Genomic DNA, 22,044 nt, shown 5'->3' with positions numbered 1-22,044 from the left:
TGTCCAAGCTTTCTCAGCCCCTCGGTGGCTCATACAGCCCCCAAAGCAGGGGCGGCTTTCACCTGGGCTAAAGCCCTGCGACCACTGTCAGAGCATGTGGTCTCAAGGCCATTCCTTAACATTGGGGGAAAGGGGTAAAAGTCAAAGAGGATATGAGATCTAGAGAAAGCTAGTATGTTATCTAACCTTCAAGGTTTGTTCTTGAACATTTCTTGCCGTTATCCAGATGGGACTCGTTCCAAGTGGATGTTTGTGTAACTCCTGAGGGGCATTAGCAGCTCTAGATCAGCATTTTAATCTTCATTCAATTTCTTTTTTCTTGTATGGCCTCTGGGGACCATCTCGGAGCTTTTAGAAGAAACAGTAATGGGAGATTTAAAAAGATGTAGACAGAGACTGAAGGGACTGGTTGTGCAGGCTAGGAGATGCTGACCCCAAAAGGGGAACTTGAACAGAAGTTTTCTCAGCAATGCAGCTGTGAGCAGGGGGGCTGATAGCGACCATCAGGGCGATGATCACGCTCTTAGAACCTGCCTAGCAACCCGAAGTGCAGACACAGCTCTATTTGAGACAAATCCCCCCTGCCAGCTCCTGCATTCTGCAGTACTCAAGAAAGAAAACTCAGTGCCTTCAAAAGCAAACCCCAGGTTTTCCCAAATTGGCAGGAAATGACTCATTCCACAAATATAGTCTCAGAATATGAGTACAGCACTCAAGTTCTCATCCAGGTATGGCTGTGGGAGCACTAGAAAAATCACTTAATTAGAGTTGTGTGGGGAAGTGTTTTCAAGATCTCAGATACTCTGCTTGTTCCCCGTTTGTTTCAAGCCTCTTCAAGTGTGAAGAAATGCTAGCGCTTGCCATCTATAAGTGAGGCCTCCGGTCTGTGCTAATCATTCACAGTCCATGCAGAAAGGCTGTCCTGGGACAGCAACACTCGGATTCTGCTCTGCCCCCACTAGCCAGCCAAGCAGCAACAGGCTCGCTTTGATCATCTCCGCCGCCAGAGCGGTACTGTACAGATAATTAGACAGCCAAACAGTGGCTGACAGGCAGCTTGGGCAACACTTACCTGGAGTTCAACAGGGAAGACAAAGCTTTGGGTATGTTTTTCAAACTGCCTGAAGAGCTGGTACTTAAGCTAGGGCGTCTCTCTAGTATTTGGCCTTAACAAAAGGCTGGCTTGCTTTGGCAATGCCCAAGAATTCTACTCTATCTATTTCTGTTTTACATAGTGCAGGGGGAAAATGGATAGAAAATGACAGAAGAACAAAACAAATCAAAAAATAAGCCCCCGATCTTGTTTTTGTTCTGTTACTGGATCCCTTTGGCTGTGTTGTTTTACAGTGGCTGACGTTCTCTCTTGGGCATAATCATATTGATTACGTTAATATTATGCTGTAGGATTAGCAGTGTTGTTCCGATGCTTGGGAAAACAAAAGTAAAAAAGCTCTGCTGGACCAGGAGTAATTGAATAGAAGGCTCTCATAAATATAAAACACAGGTTTGTGTATTGGTTTGACTTGTTCTTTAGCAGGGAGCAGGGGGCTGATGGAAGTAAAGAGACACTGCAAACATCGAGGTATGTGCAGCAGAGCAAATCACACCGATTCCCTTCCATTTCTCCACCTCAGCTCCCCTTCCTGTGTGCCCACCTTCATCTTACTGTATATAAATTTCAGCGTATCCCTGGTCCCCACCCTGGGGCTTCTATTCCACCGGGGAATTTTCTCATCAGCATTGTAAAATGCCTCATTAGGAAGGAAGCAGGCAGAGCAGGCTTTGCTGAGACAGAACCTAGGGGGGTGATACCAGCTTTTCTTTTGCTCTTCCTCAACTCAGATGTGCTAGTTTCATCAATGATACTTTACTTGAATTGACATCTTCTAGATATGGGGGGATTGTATTAGCAATAACCTTTGCTACACCAAACTAGATGACCCTAAAGCCAGTCTGTCCTGTTTCCCCAGCACAGACAGACTCACAATACCCATGCTAATAAGTACGTATCGGTTTCCTCTTCCCCATTTAGTTCCCCTCTTTGTAGATCTGTCGGACATGAAGCTCATATTTTCAAACACCCTGTTGCATGTAAAGGAATTGGTCAAATCTAGTTGGACTAGATGATCTCTAGAGGTCCCTTCCAACTCTGATAATTCTGTGATTCTGTGAAATTGCCGTGTATAGATGCATTAAGAGAGCTTGATCTGTTTGTCTGGTGAGAGTAAATATTTCTCTTGGGAGGTTCCAAGCAAAACTTAGTCCGCTTTTCTCCTGTCTTTCCTCTGCACTGGGCTGAAAGAAATAATTTCATCAGATTTCATTTTCCTGATTTTTCTTTTCTTAAAGCTTTACCTCCACAAATCATGTGTTTATCTTGAAAATCAAGAAGAAAAACTCTCTAGCTCCCCCTTTGCACTGCCATTAAAAATTCTAAAAGCTATGTAGCCTTAGAGAATAGCCTTTCTAAAGACATGAAAAAGAATTGCTGATTTATTTATTATTTATAGATCTCATTATATTTTAACTCCGGGGGGTGGCAAATAATAGGATAGACTCCTTCAAACAACTTGTGGGCCCTCCAGTGGTGCTCACTGTGTTTCTGTGCCAAAGAAGGTAACAAAAAAAAAGAAGAGACAAATGCTATGAAAAGCAGTCCAAGCAGCAGCGTGAAGCACAGGCCAGGCAGTTTTTGTACTATGTGAGTCTTGATGGCCTGAGATAAGAGTAACACTGCCGGTTTGGGCAGGACAGATGGGGATCTTCTAACTGGTTTCAGCGTGCCGGGAGCTGGCACAGGACCACCCTAGCAGTATTGCTCTCCAGCACAGGCCCAGTGGATGAAGGATTGCGGGAAGCAAGAAAACTTCCTCCAGGCATGCAAGGAGAGCACTCTGAAACCCTTCGCCTTGTTCCCCCTCAGCCTGCTCTTGTCTCTGCTCCATTAATCTCTTTTGGGAAGCAATGTGCAAATGGGGCTCAGGTGGCAAACGGGCCCTGGAGAGCAGGAGTTTGTCAGCGTGGAGGAGGCAGAGAAACACCCCACAAAGCGTAAGGCTTTGTGAGATAGGGGAGTCATTTGGAAAAGCACTTGGATTTCTGTTGATTTTCTTATCCCGTGGACTGTGGTCACTGATATTTGCTGCTGAAACTCGCTGTGGGTCACACCGGAGAGGGGATGGACAGAAGGGAGCGGGCAGAGAGAAACGCAGCCAGACCTTGGGCCCGAGCCTGATAAATCGGTGGGACTCGCATTACCGCGTGTGCGCTGCGTTCAGGGCAGCAGATAGCAGAGGTGCGCGCGTTAAAGCAGTTCCAGCCCTGCACCGTTCACAGCCTTCCTCGTGCCTCCGTGCAGTGTCTTTGCACGTCCCTTGCCCCATCTCATGGCCCAATTCCAATGCTCCCCACATGACACTAAAGGCGTTTTCCAAAGCTGACAATGAAATCGTGCACCTGAAATGGGTGCTAATGAGGCTGAGCGTTGGCCGGTTCATTACACAGCTGAGAAACGCCTATGACTCCAGCAAGTGAAAAAACAAACCTGTGAAAGGCAAAAGTACAGTGCTCGAGGCTTGCAAAATACTTAGTCCTGGTGCTTCGTGGAAAGAGTCCCCAGAAAGTCCCTCAGAGTGACCACAGAGAGAGCTCTCTTGCTGCCCCATGACAAGCTGATGGAGCTCCTGCTCCTAACAGAGCTCTCGAGCCATTATATCCCACAGTGGGGACCTGCCACGGACCTCTTCGGTGCCGATGCAGGGGAAAACACCAAAGCAGAAGAAACAAAGGGCTGAGATAAATGTTGGTGCTGTAAAGGTGCAACGTTGGCCTGCTATGGGACAGAGCTAGTATATAGTACAATCAGCAAGACTTGCTGCCTTATGGCAGTCTCCAATTCCAGGAAAACAAGCTGTAACTTTAAAGCAACTAGAGGGGAAAAATGTTCTCAGTCTGCTATGGCTTACTCCCCCCACCTCTGCCCCCCCAGCCATATCGCTGTATGGCCGAGCTGGGGAGGGACGCGACATGCTTCAGTCTGTTTTCACCTCTCTCTCCTTTTCTTCTACTGTCCTGCTGAGCGAACAAGGACAGAGGAACTCATAAATAAAGCCATGGATTTAAGTCAGGACTGAAATCTTATTTGAAAGGATTTGCTCTCTATTTCATTTTTTGTTCAATGTATTTTTATTAACAAGTCTATTCAATCAGAACTGCAACTCGTTGCCTCCTGTGCCTGGAAGGATCTTTGCTCGATGTAATTTGTCAGCTGGATTCCTTCCCGGTCGTGCTCCTGGTTTTTCTCAGCACATTCTGAATCCTCCATTTTTCATCAAAAGCAGACACTTCCTATTGCTGGGGCATGGGGACACTTCAATCATCATTTTTGTCACAGACACACACGTATATATGTGTGTGTATACACACATCCCCCTCTTTTTTCTTTTTTTTTCCTTTCTTCTGGTCTCAACTTTTAATTGAGTTCGCTGTTTCTCCCTGACAACATAAGACATGAAATTACAGTCCCACCATCTATTTCACAGAAATAGTTTGTGAGTGTTGTCTACATGGGCAATTTCCCACTACTACAGCTGTAGCAACACCGGCAGCAGGAGGATGCGCTGGTAGTTTTTGTTTTATCACCCAGCCAGCAAGGACTGGGGGAGTATGGGCCTTCATCTCCTGGTAATCAGAGTCCAGAAATATCCCATTTCTGCCCCTTGATATGTAGAGGGCAGGACACCACCCTGGCTTTGTGGGCATCTGTCTTCATTTAAAAACTTTATAAGAGAGAACGGGAGCTGACCTGACAAATAGAGCTCTTAGCAGGAGTGATGGATTGAAACTGAGCTGGTGTTTGGAGCTACAGGCTAAGGGGAAAAGCCCAAACAAGGTGACTACTGCTGTTCTTTACTGCGCAATAGGAAGGTTGTTAGGGGGAGGGCAGTATAAAACTGTGTCTAGAATAGATGCCCAAAGGCTTGTTATCCTGTACTTAAATCCTAGTTCCTAGGGTCCTGTTTAGGCAGCAGCAAGACTTGGTACTGCTGTCATGTTGCTGATGGCAATATAAATATAGACCTGAAGATATGCAGAGGAAACTAGTGCCTTGCTGGTATGATTTCCAACACCCAACCCTTTAAGCTTCCACTGTTTACTGGTTTTAGTGGTTTTGTGATGACTGCAGACGGGCGAGCCTTAAGAACTGGCAGTTTTCTGCTGATTGCGATTCCATATCAAAACTTTGATTGAACTTTTTCAAAATCCTACTTGTTAGCATAATTTGGGTGGATTTATTCTGGGTTATCTGATTATTTATGGGAGCTAACAGCCGATTACAATTAACTATGATGAACATAAAGCTTTCTGGAAGAAAGAGAAAATATCCCCTCCCTTTGCTATAATTTATAACGCAGGTTAGTTTTGTTTGTGGGTACAAATAAATAGAACTAGGTCATAAAACATCCTGACTCAAGGCAGTGGGAGAATCTGTGCATTACGCCATCAGGTGGCGTAAACCAGAGTAACTTCAACAGAACTCAAAGAATTGCACAGACTTGATGCAATCTGATGATCTAATCCTTTTATCTTTAATCTGTTCTTTTCTGCTGATTAGACCTTTACTGGACGTTGGGGGGTGGGGTGTGTGCTAATTTATGTAGATTTATGTGCGCTGACAATATTTATGTAGGTGCCTAGTGCATGCACAGGGAGAGGACGGGGAAAAAATTATATCATCATCAGAGATGTCCACAGCGAGCAGAGGCTGTGTCTCTGGACAGGCTTTGCCTTGAGAAGCAGCTCTCTATCCAAGCCGAACGAGAAATCATCTTAACCTCAAAAGTGAGAAACACTGTGCCAGAACACAGCGCAGCTTTGAAATGCAATAAAGCCTGGAAAGGTTTGCTGTTGAAATTCTGTGGCAAGGGGAAGGACAGCTTCTCCTGAAAGCTCAATAAAGCACACCACCAAACCCCGGGTACCAGTCCATCTCCTCCCATGGGACACGGTTATGCTTGTCCAAGCAGCAACAAGCCTGCACAGGCTTTCAGGTTCGGCTGCCTTATTCGAGCCCACCCCACCTACACCTGCCTGCTGAACAGAGGGCTCATTTATCTGTAGAGAGAAGGTGGCCGGTTCTGCTGGTGCAGCTGCCTGCTGCATGGTCTGTCTGCAAATCTGCGGCTGGCTTGCAAAGGTTAGGGCAGCAGATCGCTCCCCCAGGGCTGTAAGGGTGGGCGATTGTGTAGCTGCACTAGCAAGCACTGAGGCCCAGCGCTTGCACCGGGTCGTGGCATGGCTCAAGTTTGATCGTGTGATGGAATCTCACTCTGGATCCTGAGCAGCTCCGTAGTCTTTCTGCTTTGTGAGAAACAGGGTATCGCATCTTGGTTGGCGTGAAGGGGGCTGCGTGCTATTGTCTTGTTTCTGCTGCTGACCTGAGGATAAAGATCTTGCGTGGAACATTTTATCAGCTATAGTAAATGTTATTTCTTTATTAATTCAATTTGGGATCAATAATTAATGTTGCTGCCTCCTTTACAATTCCCCTCAGAGTGAGAGGAGCAGGGAGGTATTTCGTAGCTCTACTGTCAGAAGAGCTTTGTGTTCCTTGCAGACCCCTGTAGTCCCAAAGTATGTAAGTGTTCTTATACTACGAAACTCCTTTCCTTGTTTAGGGTCAGCAAGATCCCAATTTAACTAGACTGGCTAGGTATATAACTGGGCATGTAATTCCCATCACAGAGAAAATACCACAAATGCATTGAGCGAGAGTCTCTCCGTCCCATCCCTGCCCTGGTTAGGGACAGCGTAATAGAGAGACTTGTTGGGGGGAAAGTCAGCTTTAAGTTGGGAGCACAAGCAGCAACAGAGAGAGGATTTCTCTGCCAACAACGCCCCCCCCCCCCCCTCCCGCTCAGCGTTTTCTGTCTAAGCCTCCACAATCTTTTTGCAGACATCACCAAATTACAGGTTTGGTACTGTGCAGCCAAAACCTGACATGCCATTGGCGATTACGAGGTTGTCAGCCCCCTGTGACATCTGCTGCTAACAAAGCAGGGCAGGTTTGCTGCTAACCTAAAGGTGGAAAGGCTTTGTGGGTCTCTTCTCTGCCGCTTGAGCCAATGCACATCCCTGGAGCATCTCTTAAAAATCGAAGTGATTTGGATTCTGCATTTTAGCACACAAATAGGTTGAGACTAGGGAGCCGGAATTTCTTTAGCTTCTAGCTAATGTCTTTAGCCATTAGCTCCCCTTGGGTCAGTCCATGGCAAATCAGGGTTCTTTCTTGGCTGCTTTTCTGAATAACGCATTAACCAATGGGAAAGAAATCCTAAGCTTATAAGCTTATTTCTGGACCAGACAAAATGCCAGGATGGGATCTTTGTGCCAGCAGCACAGCCCTATCTCAGCCACAGTAGTGGCTGTTGACCCTGCTGTGGGTAAAAAGAGGCTTTCAAGCAAGTTGGCAGGGTATCAGATAAAGGCTCAGCTAATACCACGCATCTCAATAGCTCCTTTCATGCAAGAATGGCAAATGGATTTTGCACATACTGTTGAAGCAAGCTTGCTTTTCTATCCCTCAGATGTAGATGTTATGCTTTCACGTGGCAGGGAAACAGAGGCAATGAGTTAGAATGAAATTTTCCCAATTCACAACTTTTCAGATCGTTTCATTTTTGTGCGGTCTTCTCACAGCTTCTTCCCTGACTTCTTCCCCTCCCTTTTCCCTTTGCCCTTAATCAAAAACAAGTCATCTAACTTGAAAGAATACGGTTTTACTTTTGAATCTGAGAAGGTGCAACAGCAATTTAAGCCTGACCCTAATACCGGGACAGATAGTCAGCTGCCAGGACGGTAGATCTAGCTGCTTGACTGCATGGAGAGGAGAGCTCAGGTTTATTCCAAGGGCTTGTTCAGGCATTTTTCTCTCTCTTATTTGTTATGCTTCTGTCATGCTTTGGGGGAAATCCCACAATGCTCTTTGCTGAGCATTGGTGTCAGTTGGTGTGGTCCTTGCAGCTCAACCTGCTGCTGGGCTGGGAACTTACTGATTTATGACCACATCCCTGCTAACACGCTTGAAGCTGTAACAATTGGCCAACACCCAGCTCACAAATCCAGCTGAGAAGCTGTCATGCCAAATGCCTTGCATCGATTACTGAACTGGTGTCTCTGTGGCTGCAACTCAAAGGCTGCTCCTCCCGAGCGTATCTTGGCTTCTCTGCAAGCCCATCGTTTATCCGAGCTGTGAAGCAGCAGCAGCCACATTTGCTCCAGTTTTGCTTCAAGGTTGCTTGCTTCATGTCGCACAAACATAGGAGACAGCTCATGTATGAACTCATCCTCTTCCCCTTGGCTTTGTCCCACACGAGGAGACAGCAGCCCACTGAAGTTCTCAATACGTGGACAATCCAGGTCCCTGCACAACCTGCTGGAAACTCCTCCTGCCTCTGTTGTCCTTGTCATTTGTTGCTGATGTTTCCACTTGCATCCACAGATTTTGCCAATGGTATTTTTTCTTTTGGTGCCCAGTAACTTCTCTTTGGATTGCATTATAATTGCCTAGTTCCTGGCTCGTATGAAAGATCTTTAAGCAGATCTATGAATTCAATGAGGTGGTCAGTCTTTGCCCCACATTTGAGCCCTGCACAGAGGCTCCATAATACCAGTTGTATTAGCATTGCCTTGGCCAGCCTCAGCCTTTGCAAATAGGCTCCTTCTCACTTGAGTATTCAGTTCTCTTTGTTTTTGCCTCATCCTTCACCAAAGGCGTAAATGAGATTATACTGTAACCCTCCAGATAGTCACAGACCCAAAACATGAAAACAATGGAGCTATCTGCCAGCATAAGTGAATATGGGATTCAGAGTCTAATTAGATGGGGAGACTGGGAGCAAATATGTAAATACCAAGACGACTATTGTAAAAAATATTTTTAGATATTTGTATTGCAGGATTTCTTGATTTGCTGCTGGGACTGTGAGGTTTATCTCTGTGGTCTCTTAGGAAAGCAAAAGAAAAAAAAAATACATGCAAAGCAACCCAGTGGTTGTCTGGTTTTGTTTTTCAAATACTCTGAAAAGGGGGAGGGCAGGTAAGCATCACTCAATTAAGAGGAATATAAGGGGAAGGGAAAAAAAAGGTCTCAAAGATAATCAGCAGTCTCATCTCTCTGAACACCGTGCACCTGGACATAAACATGGTGTGACTAGTTAATGCCTGAAAGATATACAAGATAAATAGATCCAATAAGGGTGCTCCCCACCCCCCCATCCCCTGCTACAGAAACCAAGCAATGAGGCACACTTTTTCTTAGTTAGAACTAAAAATTCCTGGCAAGAATAGTTTAACTAATGCTGCTTAAAAATTGGAGCAAGGAATAATAGACAAGAGGCGTACATGTTCATGTAGTCCCTAAGGACTTTGGGTCCTAGTACTGCATGTCTAGATACACAGACATCCTCAGAATGCCACAGAAATGCACAGCATTTTCTGTTGGAGATTTGGCACCTGGAAAGACTTACAGGCTTGACCCACAAAGGTACTTGTGCACTTTTTGAACAGTGGCTCCTTAATGATGTGCTCAGGGTGACCTGAGCGCATCTGCAGCCCTGAGCTGAGGCCAAACGGGCTCTTTGAATTGCTGCAGGAGGCTGCTAGGAGGTGTGGTAGCCTCAGCCCAGCTAGGAATCTGACCATTGCATCAAGTTTACGTGGGACTTGGGGCTTTAGAAGCTGCTGAAACAACAGCCCCAGGCAGGAACTTGTGTTCTATGGCAGGTAACAGAGTTTGTAACATGCTGATGGGCAAAAATGAAGGAAACTGGTCTTACTGGTAATGCAATTGCCATTTCAGATCACCCAAACAACCTGTGAAAAAGAAGTTGCCTAGAGGAGAGTCTGGCCTTTGAGTAAAAGCTGAAGGAAATTGCTGTGGTACCTCAGGGGAGACTCTAAAAAACTGATTTAAGACGGGTCAGAATACTTCTTAGCACAAATTGCCCTGTGTAATTTCTTGTCTGCCAAATGCCAGCCTATCTTCACTCTCAAATCCCTCCATCTCCAAGAACCTTTCCTCCCATGATCTCTTTTCATCCTCCTTTCCTGAACTCTTAACCCATCTGCTTTAAATAGAAAGCATCTTTCCCTTCTGCTATGAAATACGGACTTACGGTTATCCTTAAAGAGGAAACAGCCCCTTGCACAAAAGTGAGTTTCTACATTGCTTGGGCTCCAGCTTTATCTTTTCAGCCCACCAGGGACCTGTTTCCAGACAGGAGAATGCTTAGCATTTGAACTGCATCCCACAAGCAAAATTATAATGAAAGAAAAATAGAAAAGACAATAACATCCTTTGAGTTGGAAACTTGATTTGCCCCATGACTGTGTTTTCTCTGTGGCATAATTCTTACCAATTAATATTTATGAAATTAAAAGGAGATTCCATCCCGCAGCCACAAACTAGCCACAATCATGCTGACTAGTATTAGTTTACCAATGTTAGCTTTTTCTCTCTGAGCTTAGTCTGATCAACTTTAACGGCACATAGTACTTGCAATCCCTTACAGTACTAAATGCAGAAGCTCCACTTCTGTTGCTAGTTTGGAAAGCTGGTAAACAGCTATCTGTTTTGTGGTTTTGTGTTTTTCACAAAGTTTCTCAAAATCTGGTCATTGCTTCTTTCATCTAACCTCCCATCACTGCTCTACAACTACTTGAAGCTCTCTCAGGGCTGCTCAGAGGAGGCTATTGCTTGTCATTTCTGCTAAGGGGAAACCCATATCCCACTAAGACCTCTGTAACGTGCTACAATAATTTAGGAGTGTTTCTGCAATTCTTTGATTTGAAACCACAAAGGTCCAGGTATTATCATACCAGACATTGTCATTGTCTCTGGAGAATGAAGGATGTTCCCTTTAAGTGCACAGGTATCATTAGGAAACGCTTGGAAGTAGCTCTCTCGCATTTGGAGTTCAAGCAGAGTTCACAACCTGTCCCGGATTGCCAGTAGCAGGGTGGCTTGCCACAGCTTGATATGACCTTTTCTTGGTCATCTTGAGCTCCCTGTGCTCTTGGGGACAGGATATTCAGCTTTTGCTTGCTAGGAAAATTCACATGAGGTGAGTCAGGCAATTACTTCCTAGATGGCTGCTAGTCTTGTTTCTAGGGAGCCCAGTGTGAACGAAGCCAGCCCACGCAAAGCCTTGCTGGTTCTGAATGAGATCTGGCTATGGGGCAGAGCCAACCCAAACCATTTCAGCATTCACAAGTTTGTCCGCTTGGACACATCCAGCTGGTGCCTGCTGTAGTACTGCCTGCACCTCCTGGCCCGCGGCACTGTGAGCTCTGGGAGACTGATGCTGGGGCATCAGCCACGACAGCTAGGTTTCTCTTTAATTCTACAAAGGAGTTTGTGAGAACCAAGATGAGATGTGTGCAGGATGAAATTGAGGTGTGGAGCCGAGAAGGCAAACCCTACGCCCAACTTTCATTTTCAAAACACAGTCGCGATTGCAGCTGTATCACTTCCTATCTCCCTTCCGCTACTGAGGCAGAGACCTCAACATGGGTAAGCTATGACAGAACTCTCCATCTCTTTCAATCTCAAGATCCTCTGGTTTTTATAGGGGGGAGGAGGAGATCCACAGACCCTCTTGTGTGGCGCTGTCTCAGTGGCTTTTACGTCCAACCGTGTAAAAATTATGCGAGCCTTTTGAACATACGCTGCTTGTTTTCATTTCACCTCTGCTGTTGCTGCAACGTGTGGAGGTTTTTCTCTTTGGTGTTACAAACTGCTTCCTGTGGTTTGGGTAAACCACAGGCTCGGTGCCGCACTGGGTAACTCACTCTGGTGTTAACTGGTTGGCAGCGAAGCCAGAAGAGCCTGGGTGGTGGTGCTAACCACGGAGCCATGCCCTCTCTGTTTATAAGAGACCTTGCCGTCACCGCTGCTTCAAAAGCTAAGCTCTCGACCCTCGGCAGCCAGGACTCCAGGTCCGTGCAAACCTGGCGCTCTCCTGCCCATTGCTCTTACGAGAACTGGGTGGCTGGGTTTCCCTCTGAGGTCCGCCTGTCATTGGAACTGGTGCCTGCCAGAGGGCTGGAGGCAGGGACGGGGCTCCTCCTTACCGTGGCTGCCGCAGCCAGGGGAAAGGCAGTGGGTGGAGTGGGAGCCTCAAAGCCGTTTTGCCATTAAGTGGTGTAATTTAGTCTCTGCTCGATGTTTTGATTTTGCCCAGCTGTGTCTGTGTGCATTTAGATTAATCCTGTTAGCTGGCAGGAGCAGGGCTGCCTGCTGTTTATCAAGAGTGCTTGTGCGATTTCTACTTGATATGCAGTTGTCTTGGAGAGGAACTTTGCAGCCTCACTCCTTGCTGTGGCTGGGCTCTTTTAAACCTGTCTGGGAGGCAGAAGGGGGAGAGGTGCTGAGGGCAGGCTGCTGTCTTCCTTGAAACTCTCTGAAACAGGAGGGAAAGGGCCGGTGCCTTGGTCACCACGAGGGCACCGATACGTGGCTGTCGCATTCTGTCAGGGTGGAAACTGGCCAGCTTATGTGCGTCGGCTCGTGCTATTGCCTGGCTGGCATTGCAACTTCGCCCCGTTGTGTTTCAGTCGTGTGCAATGGGCAGAAAAAGAGAAATTCTTCCTCACTGCAAGTGACAGAGTGTCTTAGGAACTGAAGAGTCTGGACTCTACCCCTCCCTTCGCCAGGGAAAGTATTGACTACTTATTGAAATTAATTGCTCCTTTAACAAATTACCGCTCATTAGCCAAGCCACTGTGACTACGTGCACACTCTTAGTCTGTCTTATCTATGAAATGAAAAGATATTACTGTTAAAAAAAAAACCCTAACGATTAGCATAACTGAATTGACTGGCCATAACTCTATCAGCATATGATAAAAAGTGATGCCCTATATTCCTAACAGCCGTACTAATAAAACATAATAATATAGCACACAGCTTTGAACTCCTACACGGCTGGTTCAGCACGAAATGTCTTGGTGAGTCTCACTGCGAACTGAGGAGTTTGATCCTGTGGTAACAGAGATGGGTGCCCGGAATTGCTGTCCTAGGTTGGAGAGATGAGCTCTGCATTTTTGTTTGTACACAAAGAGATTTGTGACCTTGTTTGTACATTTCATTAGTCTAAGTCAGTCCTCTGTCCTAGACCTTTTTTTAATTCTGCGTATTTCAGTGGAACTTGCTGTGTTAGATGTGATGGACGTGGAGCATCTAAAGAGATTCAAATGGGGATTAATCATTTCTCTGGGTAATGAAAACACAAAGTTATGTTAGTTATGAAGGGCAAAAGTCCCTTATGCCTACTGAACATGAGAATATGCTGGGATGAGGTTTTTCTTCTTGATTATTTCCCTATATTTCCTGTACAGCTGTTCTTTTAGCAGAAGCTAATGGATTTGGGAATATTCAGTCATTACATCTCCCTGAAATTATTTTTCTTAAAAGTATATCAAATAATAAATGTTTCAGCTGGGAAAATTTTCCTTTTCTCATACTAAATTTCTTTTCAGAAAACACGTTATTCTGTTTAGGTACCTCTACTTCTTTGTGTGTATTATTCCATCTTTCCATCCTTTCCTAAGCGTTGCACACAAAATATTAACCTTATTAACCATATTTTGTGCATTGATGTCTGCACTGTTTTCCCATGGTGAGGTTATATATGAATTCAAAAGGCATGTTGCAGATGTCCAGCTGCGTCCCGTCCCCCCCCCAGTACTGCCTTGCCAGCCCCCTCATTTTGATCAAGAGGTGACCTTTCAGCCTTTATGATTCTTGTCGCAGTAAATGTGCTACCCTGGTGCAAAAAGGGTGGAGGAAATCCCTACATCTGTCGTGTCCTCTGCCGCCTTTGGCAAGGCCAAGGTTCCCAGGGATGCCTGCAGGCTCTGCAGGTAGAAGGTGGAGCTGTGCTGTAACCCTGCCTTCCCAGCGCTCCTAACACCTTCAGTCTGCCACGTGGTTTTCAAATGTGCTGTCTGCACAACAGTTGCGGTCAGAGAAGAATTTTTATGAGACTAGACTGTAGAACTCTCTGCTGCCACAAGCTACTCCTGAGCTAAGGGAGGAGTGGATTCAAAATGGGATTAGATATGTTTGAGGAAAATAATCTTCTCCTGGCTGGAGATTAGACCTAAAGTTCCTGCCTTGCTACAAACTCCTTTTTTGACCTTAAGCAAATCTCACCTTCTCTGTGCTTCTATTCCCTGTGGTCGTAAAATGGGGATTCACATTTGCCATAAGCGTTGGGAAAAAAAAAAATGCACCGGAGATCCTGATGCTGAACTGTTATGCTAATGGGGAGCCACATCAGATATGTAGTTAATAGGATGTAAAAACACTAAAAGTGGCATTAATTAAGGACATAAGCTAAGTGCTAACTAACGGGGTCAGGAGGAAATAGCTCTCCCTGAACACAGTTTATCCCACATCTGTGTACTGGCCTCTTCCATTGAAGCATCTGGTACTGTCAGATGGGTTGCTGAACCAGATGGACTTGCTCTGCAATTCTCTCTCACGCTGTCTTTGTTCTTGCATGTCCTGAATGATTTCCCCCTAAAAGTTTCCATTTTCCATTTGCTGTGTGTCAGTGGGATTGATTACTGCGGAGCAGAATCTATACCCTATCCATGTGGAAACCTGATACGTACAACAGGCTTGATTACGACTGAGACTTTTTTTTCTTTCTAATAAAATTGGAAATCATAAATGAACAATGCTGGCTGGTGTTTAGACTTTGGTGATTTAGCCACAATGGAGTATGATGAATGAGAGGGAAGAACAACTACAGAAAATTTGTTTCTTTATTCTGGAAGCACATGGCAGTACAGAAAGGTCAAGCTCACAAATCTGTATCGCTGGCCTATGTCTGTCTGCATTAAATGTGTATCTCGGGTGGCTCCTGCCTGTTCTCCTCCCCACAGGTCACCACTGCGTGCCCAGCCATGTGTGTTTGCTAGCCTAGCCAAGTAACCGCTCTTGCTGCCATCAGATGCCCGGGAAGTGAGCTGGGGGGTGGGTGTTTCTGTGGACACTGGTGAGTTCCCACCGCTTACAGAACAAAACACACCACCTGATGCTAAGCAGTTTCCTTGCTGATCACTGCTGCCGAGGTTTGGTAATGGATTGGGACAAGGAGTTGGATGCCCTTAATGACAATCCTTGGCCCCAGCAGAGCCAAAACTTGACTGATCAGAGCCACAGCAAGACAGAGGAGAGGAATATTCAGCGTGCTGCTCCGGCTGGGGTATGGGGAGACGGAACAGAGGCAGGTCTGATAAAGCAAAGTCAGGCTGGGAGACCTGGGGCACCGCTGTCCCACCCGCCAGCTCCACGCAGGTCCTGGTGTGCATTTGGCACTCACAGTATCAGCCAGCTGAGTATCGTGCCAGGAACAGCTGACTGGTGTATTTTAATTAGAGTGAGAGTAAATTACATCGGACTACAAGAATCCGACTTTTTCACAACAGCTTGGGGAAAATGGAAAGACTAGCATTTTCAATTTAAGGTTTAGTCAGATAATGCCTGTTGGTGCCAGTAGATTACAGAGTGGATATTAAATCCTCCAGGATTTGCAATGGGAATGTACTCACAGAATCCCTAAGTAGGCAGGAGAGCATGGCTATGGAGCTATCGTCCCCTGGAGGTCCCGAGCGGGAAGAGAAAATGTGAAGTAAATCATTTCTTTGAAGGAGGCTCTGCGTAAAGAGCACACATATGTAGGCTGTGGCCTTTAAAGGTTTCCCTGTTAGATGCTTTCTTGCTTCTGACGGCAGCCAAATGGCATGTGAAAAGGTAATGGGGTCTGTCAAACTGCTGGGGCAGGGAATGTAAGGCTGGACTCCTGAGTGCTAATGCTCTCGCTGTGGGGTTTGAGACAGGTGTCTCTCTCCAGTCCCACAAAAATACCTTCTGTGCATGTCCCTGTAAAGCCCAGTCAGCTGTCCTGTGGCACCTGAGTTACGGGGACCCAAAAGCAGTTCGCAAGCAACTGTGGCGCTGGGCCAGTTAAAATCAGTGTGAGCGGATGCTGCTGATGCGGGGCTTGAGGAGCAGTTCCCGACAGCGGCAAAGCAGACTCTCTTCCTGCTGACTCAGGATGTGTTGGCCCATTTAGCCCACTCCAACTTCAGCAGGACTCGGAAGCACTTAGCATTTGTCACGTTATTGCTAGAGCTCATCAAAGTCAGGCTAACCGGGTCTAGGGTGCCAGCCGTAGGAAGGTTGTCCAACGCTGCCGTCCAGGGGAGACGGGCTAACGCTGTCGTAAAGCATCTGGTGTCAGGCCTTATCCGAGTCAACAAACAGTCCGAGGTAGTCTTTGACAGAATCTGCTTTGAGCCCTCCCTGAAACGTATCCAACAGCACCGAGTCCAGCATCAGCAACGCCGGGGAAGCTGCTCCCCCCTTGGGTGTGTGCCGCTGTCTCCTCACCAGGGAACTGCGGGCCACGCTTCCCTACTCCCACGTGGAGAAACTGTTGAAAACTCGTATTTGCCAAACACTGAAGTTCATGTAATAACAAGCAATAGAAAACGCAGAAAGAAGCTTATCTTTCATTACTCTAACATGCAGGCAGCTTTGTCTGACAGCGCATGGCAACTACTCCGGGACTAGATATGTGACTGTGTGTCAGATTGCTAGTTTAAGTGCCCTAAAACATGCAAATTGATTACCACAACTATCCATGCGTGTTTTATCTAGCTCATCTGTATTTCCCTAGGTTAAGGGAAATATTAACTTGTTTCCTTAAAATTCTTTCTATTTAGAAGAATATCAACCATTCTTTCTATTGAGTTAATTGGAGAGTTGTTCAAGCATCCAAATAGAGGAAAAAGCTGGGGTTAAAAGAACATATTGAACCAGATTTGTATTTCTTATTGTTATTTTTTGGGGGTGCTGTCTGGATGACTGTGCTGTGAGACACAGGCCTCACTTGTACCGGCAACAGAGCCTTTTCTATTTGTCCATCTGTGAGCTGTGGTGGGCTGGTCCGGGAGAGCTGAGCAAGATGAAAAAGCTTTTTTTTTTTTTTTGTGACATGTTGAGGTAGCAAAATTACTGGCTGTACCAGATCTGCAGATGTTAAGTATTTCCTATTTGTTTCTAGGCCTAGTCCCACATGTGACACATCCGTGTACTTAATTTTACGTGTAGTAAGGATCTCTTGAAAGCTAGCCCCTGAGATTATGAAATATTCAGGGCAGAATACGGCTTTGACTGAGGATCTGGAACTGGTGTCACTGTGCCCCTTGGCTCTAGTGTGGTCTGGAGGACATGCTCTGTTTTGCTGCATAATTTCAAGGTCTGTAGCCTAGGGAGCTAAAAGTCTAAAGATCAGATTCTTGGCAAGGAAAATTCAGAAGGTATAGTCTTTGATTTGAACATCCTAATGGTTTTATTAAGAACATGTCCCTGTATTTTATGCTTGCTAATTAGCAAATTCAAACACTTTATTTCTGTGTTATCTTTGTGCAAGAGAGTGTCAAATTTTGTCATTAAAATATCGCAAAAAATTTAAAGGTTCACAAGCAATTGGATTTTATTATTCTAGTTTATGCCCCTAAAGAATTGTTCATTTTAAAACTTTATAGTTAATATGTACAAAGATAAAAGTGGTGTGTCTTGCTCTGTTGACAGAAGTCAAGTGACTGAGTGAGCTGAATGAATTATTAAAGATGATCAGCTTTTGGAGCTACTTGCTTTGATTCTTAACTGACTATTGCAGCCAATTTACATCCAAGCAGAGGGTCTGTCCCCATGTTGTTTATGTTTCCCTTGGACTACCACAGATCATGTATCATTCTAGTTCAGAAGCACAGAATTACAGATATGCTAGCAAAATTCAGCATAAACTTGCTCTTGTTTGTGTGACGGTCAACTTTGCTCTTTTTTGATTATCAGAAGGCTGTTGTTACAGCCAGATAGTCAGTTATACACGCGTGGGTACCCACGGCCCCTGGTGCCGTATTGAACTGCACCAAGGGTGCTTTGGGCTGGGTCTAAGGAGCTGTGCAGGGGCGAGGGGGAGAGGCTGGGGTTGCTCTGGTGGGCACTGGGGGTTTACAAATAAAGTCTCTGCTGAGAAACAGCCACTTCTGGGTGAAGAAACTAGACCCAGAAGCCTAAAACTTTCAGGAAACCACAAATTGTTGGAGGTGAAAGAGGGACTCTTGATGTCATTGGCATTGGGGCCCACCAAAGAGGAGTCACGGCTGCTCGCCCCCCTCTGAGGCAGCCTGACTGTGAATTTTGCCATTGAGCCTTGCCCTGACAGCCCAGCTTTGGGTGTCCCAAGTGTCCTCTGCAGCTGCTGGCTGGGTGGAAGAGACCCATCTCCCCGGTCCCTACTCCCAGGGATCTCCTTGGGATGGAGAGCTGATGCCCGGCCCCAGATCCAACCCTTCTTCTCTGCCTGAGCAGAGGGGGACGAGCAGCCCTGTCTCCTTCAGCTGGGCTGGCCCTCCTCGGTCTGCTAGCTGGGCGTGCAGCCGCGCTGGGCTCAGACCACACTTCAGGCTGCGAAGTTCATTACGGCGCGTCTGGGGCTGCTCTGACTGGATTCCCTAAGCAGGCGCGACGCAGCCCTGCAGCTGCGAGGTTCATTACTCCATCCCCACGCTGCCGGCGCGGCCAGTCCTGCTCGCTGCCTCTGACTGCTCGGGCGATGAACTCCATTATTTTTTCCTAGTGTCGCAGAGTCCAGGAGTGCAGAATGCGCTTGTAACTTGCTCTTCTCATGCTTAAGTGGTGGAACTGAGATGTTCGCAGCAATTTCAGGACAGGAAGAAGATTTCTCTTTGATTGCTTTTTAATCACAGTAATAACAGTAATGGAGGCAGTGAGTGGAATTGATGGGAAAGAGCTGAGCTCTGTTCTCTGGTAACTCCCATGTCGGGTAAACAAGGAGGATTTACGGGCTTCTCAAGTGAATCGGTAGTACCCTTGCTCTTCAGGAATTACTGTTAGCAATGTCTGGGGAAAAAGAGCTGGTATCCAGCACCTGGGAGAAGAAATATGCCAGGCATCCTCAGAAAAGATCCCTGCCCTAGTGTATCTAGGGTAAATGAATAAACTTTGCCTGCCTCTGTTCTTATCCGCACAGATTCATGCGTACAGTTGCTCTTCTAAGCGGCTGTCAGGGCTACCTCTATGCCTGTCTGGCCTTGAGGCCAGATCAACACCTTTAGCAGCCCACAAGGGATTTATTCTCTCCCTCAGCGCCAAGAGAAGCCGTGATATAGGCAAGACATTTGAAATGTGCAGAACCAGAGGCCTGGATTTCCAGAAGAGTTCAAGTGGGTGGTGGGTCCCAGTGGTGCCTAGAACCAACCTCCTGGGGAGACTCGGGTCCAGGCTGGGGCAAAACAGTGCCTCACCTCAGCAGGTCTCCTTGCAGCCTGGTCTCTCCCAGGCTGATTTTGGCCTCTCCATACATGAGCAAGTGCTTTCCTCCAGTGGGAATGGGTGAGGTTTAACTCTGGCAGGGGAGAGGCACTGAAACCACCAACAACCGCAGGCTGAGAGGTTTCTAGAAATGCCCTTGCAGGGAAGGATTTGTGTGGCACTGGTGTTTGGGAACTGACCGAGCTGGATGCATCTGCGGGGTAGTCTCAGGGTATCATACTAGAAGTGCATCTATCAGTCTGGCTTTGACCTTTAAGGATGTGGGCATTTCCTCTGAGCTGACGTGACCCTGACTCAAAATACCCAGAAAGTGGTGAAAAGAAATTCTCTAGGAGCTGGGAAAATGGGTTCTCCGAGCCTCTTGCTCATATAAAGAATATTTTGAAGAGGCTTAACCTCACTGAGACTCTTACAAGCATACAAACACCAAAGACAAAGAGACACCTCGTCCCTAGAGGTTTTGGTCAGACATGGAGCTTTCTCCTTTATTTCTGCAGTATGTGTTGCACACGTGAAGGGCCTCATTTACATCAGCGCAGTCGTGTCCTGTCTGAGGAGGTGGAATTCCTCTTGCTTGGCTGATCAAGACAAACACGATAAAAACAGTTCATGCATGATACATCTTGAAGCTGTACCGCTAGTTGCCCGGGAGCGCAAGGCAGAGTGGGGCCAGAGCTGTGCCCCATCCCACGCTGCTCCGGCGGGGCCGAGGGCTGTGGGGAGGCCAGCGGGGCTGGAGGGGGTGATGCTCCACATCCTCCCAGCCTCACGCACAACGGGGAGCAGCTCCGTTCCCGCCAGTGTGAAAAGTGGTGTGTGCGAGGTCTGAGTGAGGCCCTTGCAGCAAGGAGAGGAGGAAGGGGAGCAAACGGGCTGGGAGCCGTGGGGGCTGCAGGGGAGGGGGCAGCGGGAGGAAGGGGATGCTCACCTCCTCGGCCGGTCAGTTGTGTGCGGGGCAGATCCCGGCTGACACCGGCCTTCGGAAGGGAAGGGAAGGGAAGGAGGGGGGGATTTTAACATCTGAGTTTTGGAGGAGGAAGGGGGGATCATGCCCACATTTTGGAGAATAGAAAGAAGGTGGTGGAAGCTTTTACTGGAACAAAAGGGACCCAAGTGATGACTGGACGCCTGCTCAGGGGCAAGACAAACAGAGAGATTGGGGGGGGGGGGGCTTATATTATCCTTTCACACACATACTCAAAACCCTCAGTATATTTCCTAGCAACTCTATCGCGGTTTCCTTTTCTTCACGTCCTTCCCTACCATGCTATCCCTTTCTCCTCTGGTCATTAAAGAAAAAAAAGTTATAAAATAAGTGCCATTTCAAGTGTTCTGGAGCAACCAACTTTCAGCCTCAGAAGTTTTGTCTGAGGTGACAGATTTAAAAGCAATGAGTATCTTTGCACGGGGATTAGCAAGAAAGTAATTTTCAGGGAGCGATAGGCATGACCTCTCTCAGCAAGGTGTTGCAAGCATTTGGGGGTAGGAAAGGTGGGAGGAAGCCATTCCAAAACCTGCTTAAACAGAGCAAACCGTGAAAAGTAGCTGTCAGGTCTTGATTCTCTGTTCTGCAGCTGCTTGTCACCATTTGAGAGCTCTGATCCTGCAATGGGCCATCTGTTCCCTCTGACTGGCCTGGGGAGGTTTTTGCATAGCGTGGACCTAACCTCTCGGCTTTGTCCAAGGGGAAGGGTAATAATCTTGGTGAGACCATGGAAAGGTTAACCAGCCCTGGCTGGTTTGCAAGCTGGGTGCTGATATGATCTGTCTACCTGGGGGACTAATAAAAAATATTATCCTAAGCAAAAAGCTATGGTACTTAATTCCCATTGCAGAAAAAACACCTGAACCACAATATAAATAAATTTTAGTTTAGGGGATTTAAAACCACTACAAAATGTAAAAGCACCCAATACCTATGGCATCCAATCAATCTTTTATTAGTAGGATGGATTTTCTTTTTATTTCTTAATTTGAAAAGGTGGCTGTAGGGGTACTTTAGTAGGATAGAAAGCCTCTCTGCCCTCCACCAGTAGCTGGCCTTGGGCTGTAGCAGCTCCGAATAGGTCCCATTGGCTGGCTTTTTGGAAGCCAGCAGGAGCAGAGCTGAGCTGACAAAGGGCCCTGAGGAAGCATGCTGCCACCAGCATGGGTTGGGGGAGTCTGCAGGGATCTCAGGGAGGTGGCAGCGCTGGACCTGATCCCAGCGAGAGTGGTGTGTCCCCATCTGAGGCAGGGCCGGGTGACAGGGTAGAGAGGCATGGGAAGAGCTTCAGCCTGTCACTGCTCCCAGTGGCTGGGGCCTCTCCATTCCAAGAAGAGCTGTCCCGTCCCCCCCCCCAGCTTGGGACCTTTCACCAGGACTTAATAGCTATGGTCATATAAACACACTCAGGACAAGGGGGCAACTGGTATAGCAGAGTGGGGGGGGTGCTACCCAAGCACGCATGCTTCCCAGGAGAGGCAGAGCAGCTCGCTCTGCAGAGGCGAAAGGAAGGGCATTGACAGAGAGGGAATAAGGAGGTGACAGCAGAGGATGGGGTTACGTTGTTAAGGCCTGCAGAGCTTTCAAGGTGATGAGGCGATTTGGAAAAAGTCCTTGTTTGCTC

The sequence above is a fragment of the Vanellus vanellus genome (genome assembly GCF_965231255.1).
Source record: "Vanellus vanellus genome assembly, chromosome: 21".
Taxonomy (NCBI): Eukaryota; Metazoa; Chordata; class Aves; order Charadriiformes; family Charadriidae; genus Vanellus; species Vanellus vanellus.
Note: the sequence above shows the minus strand (reverse complement) of the source record.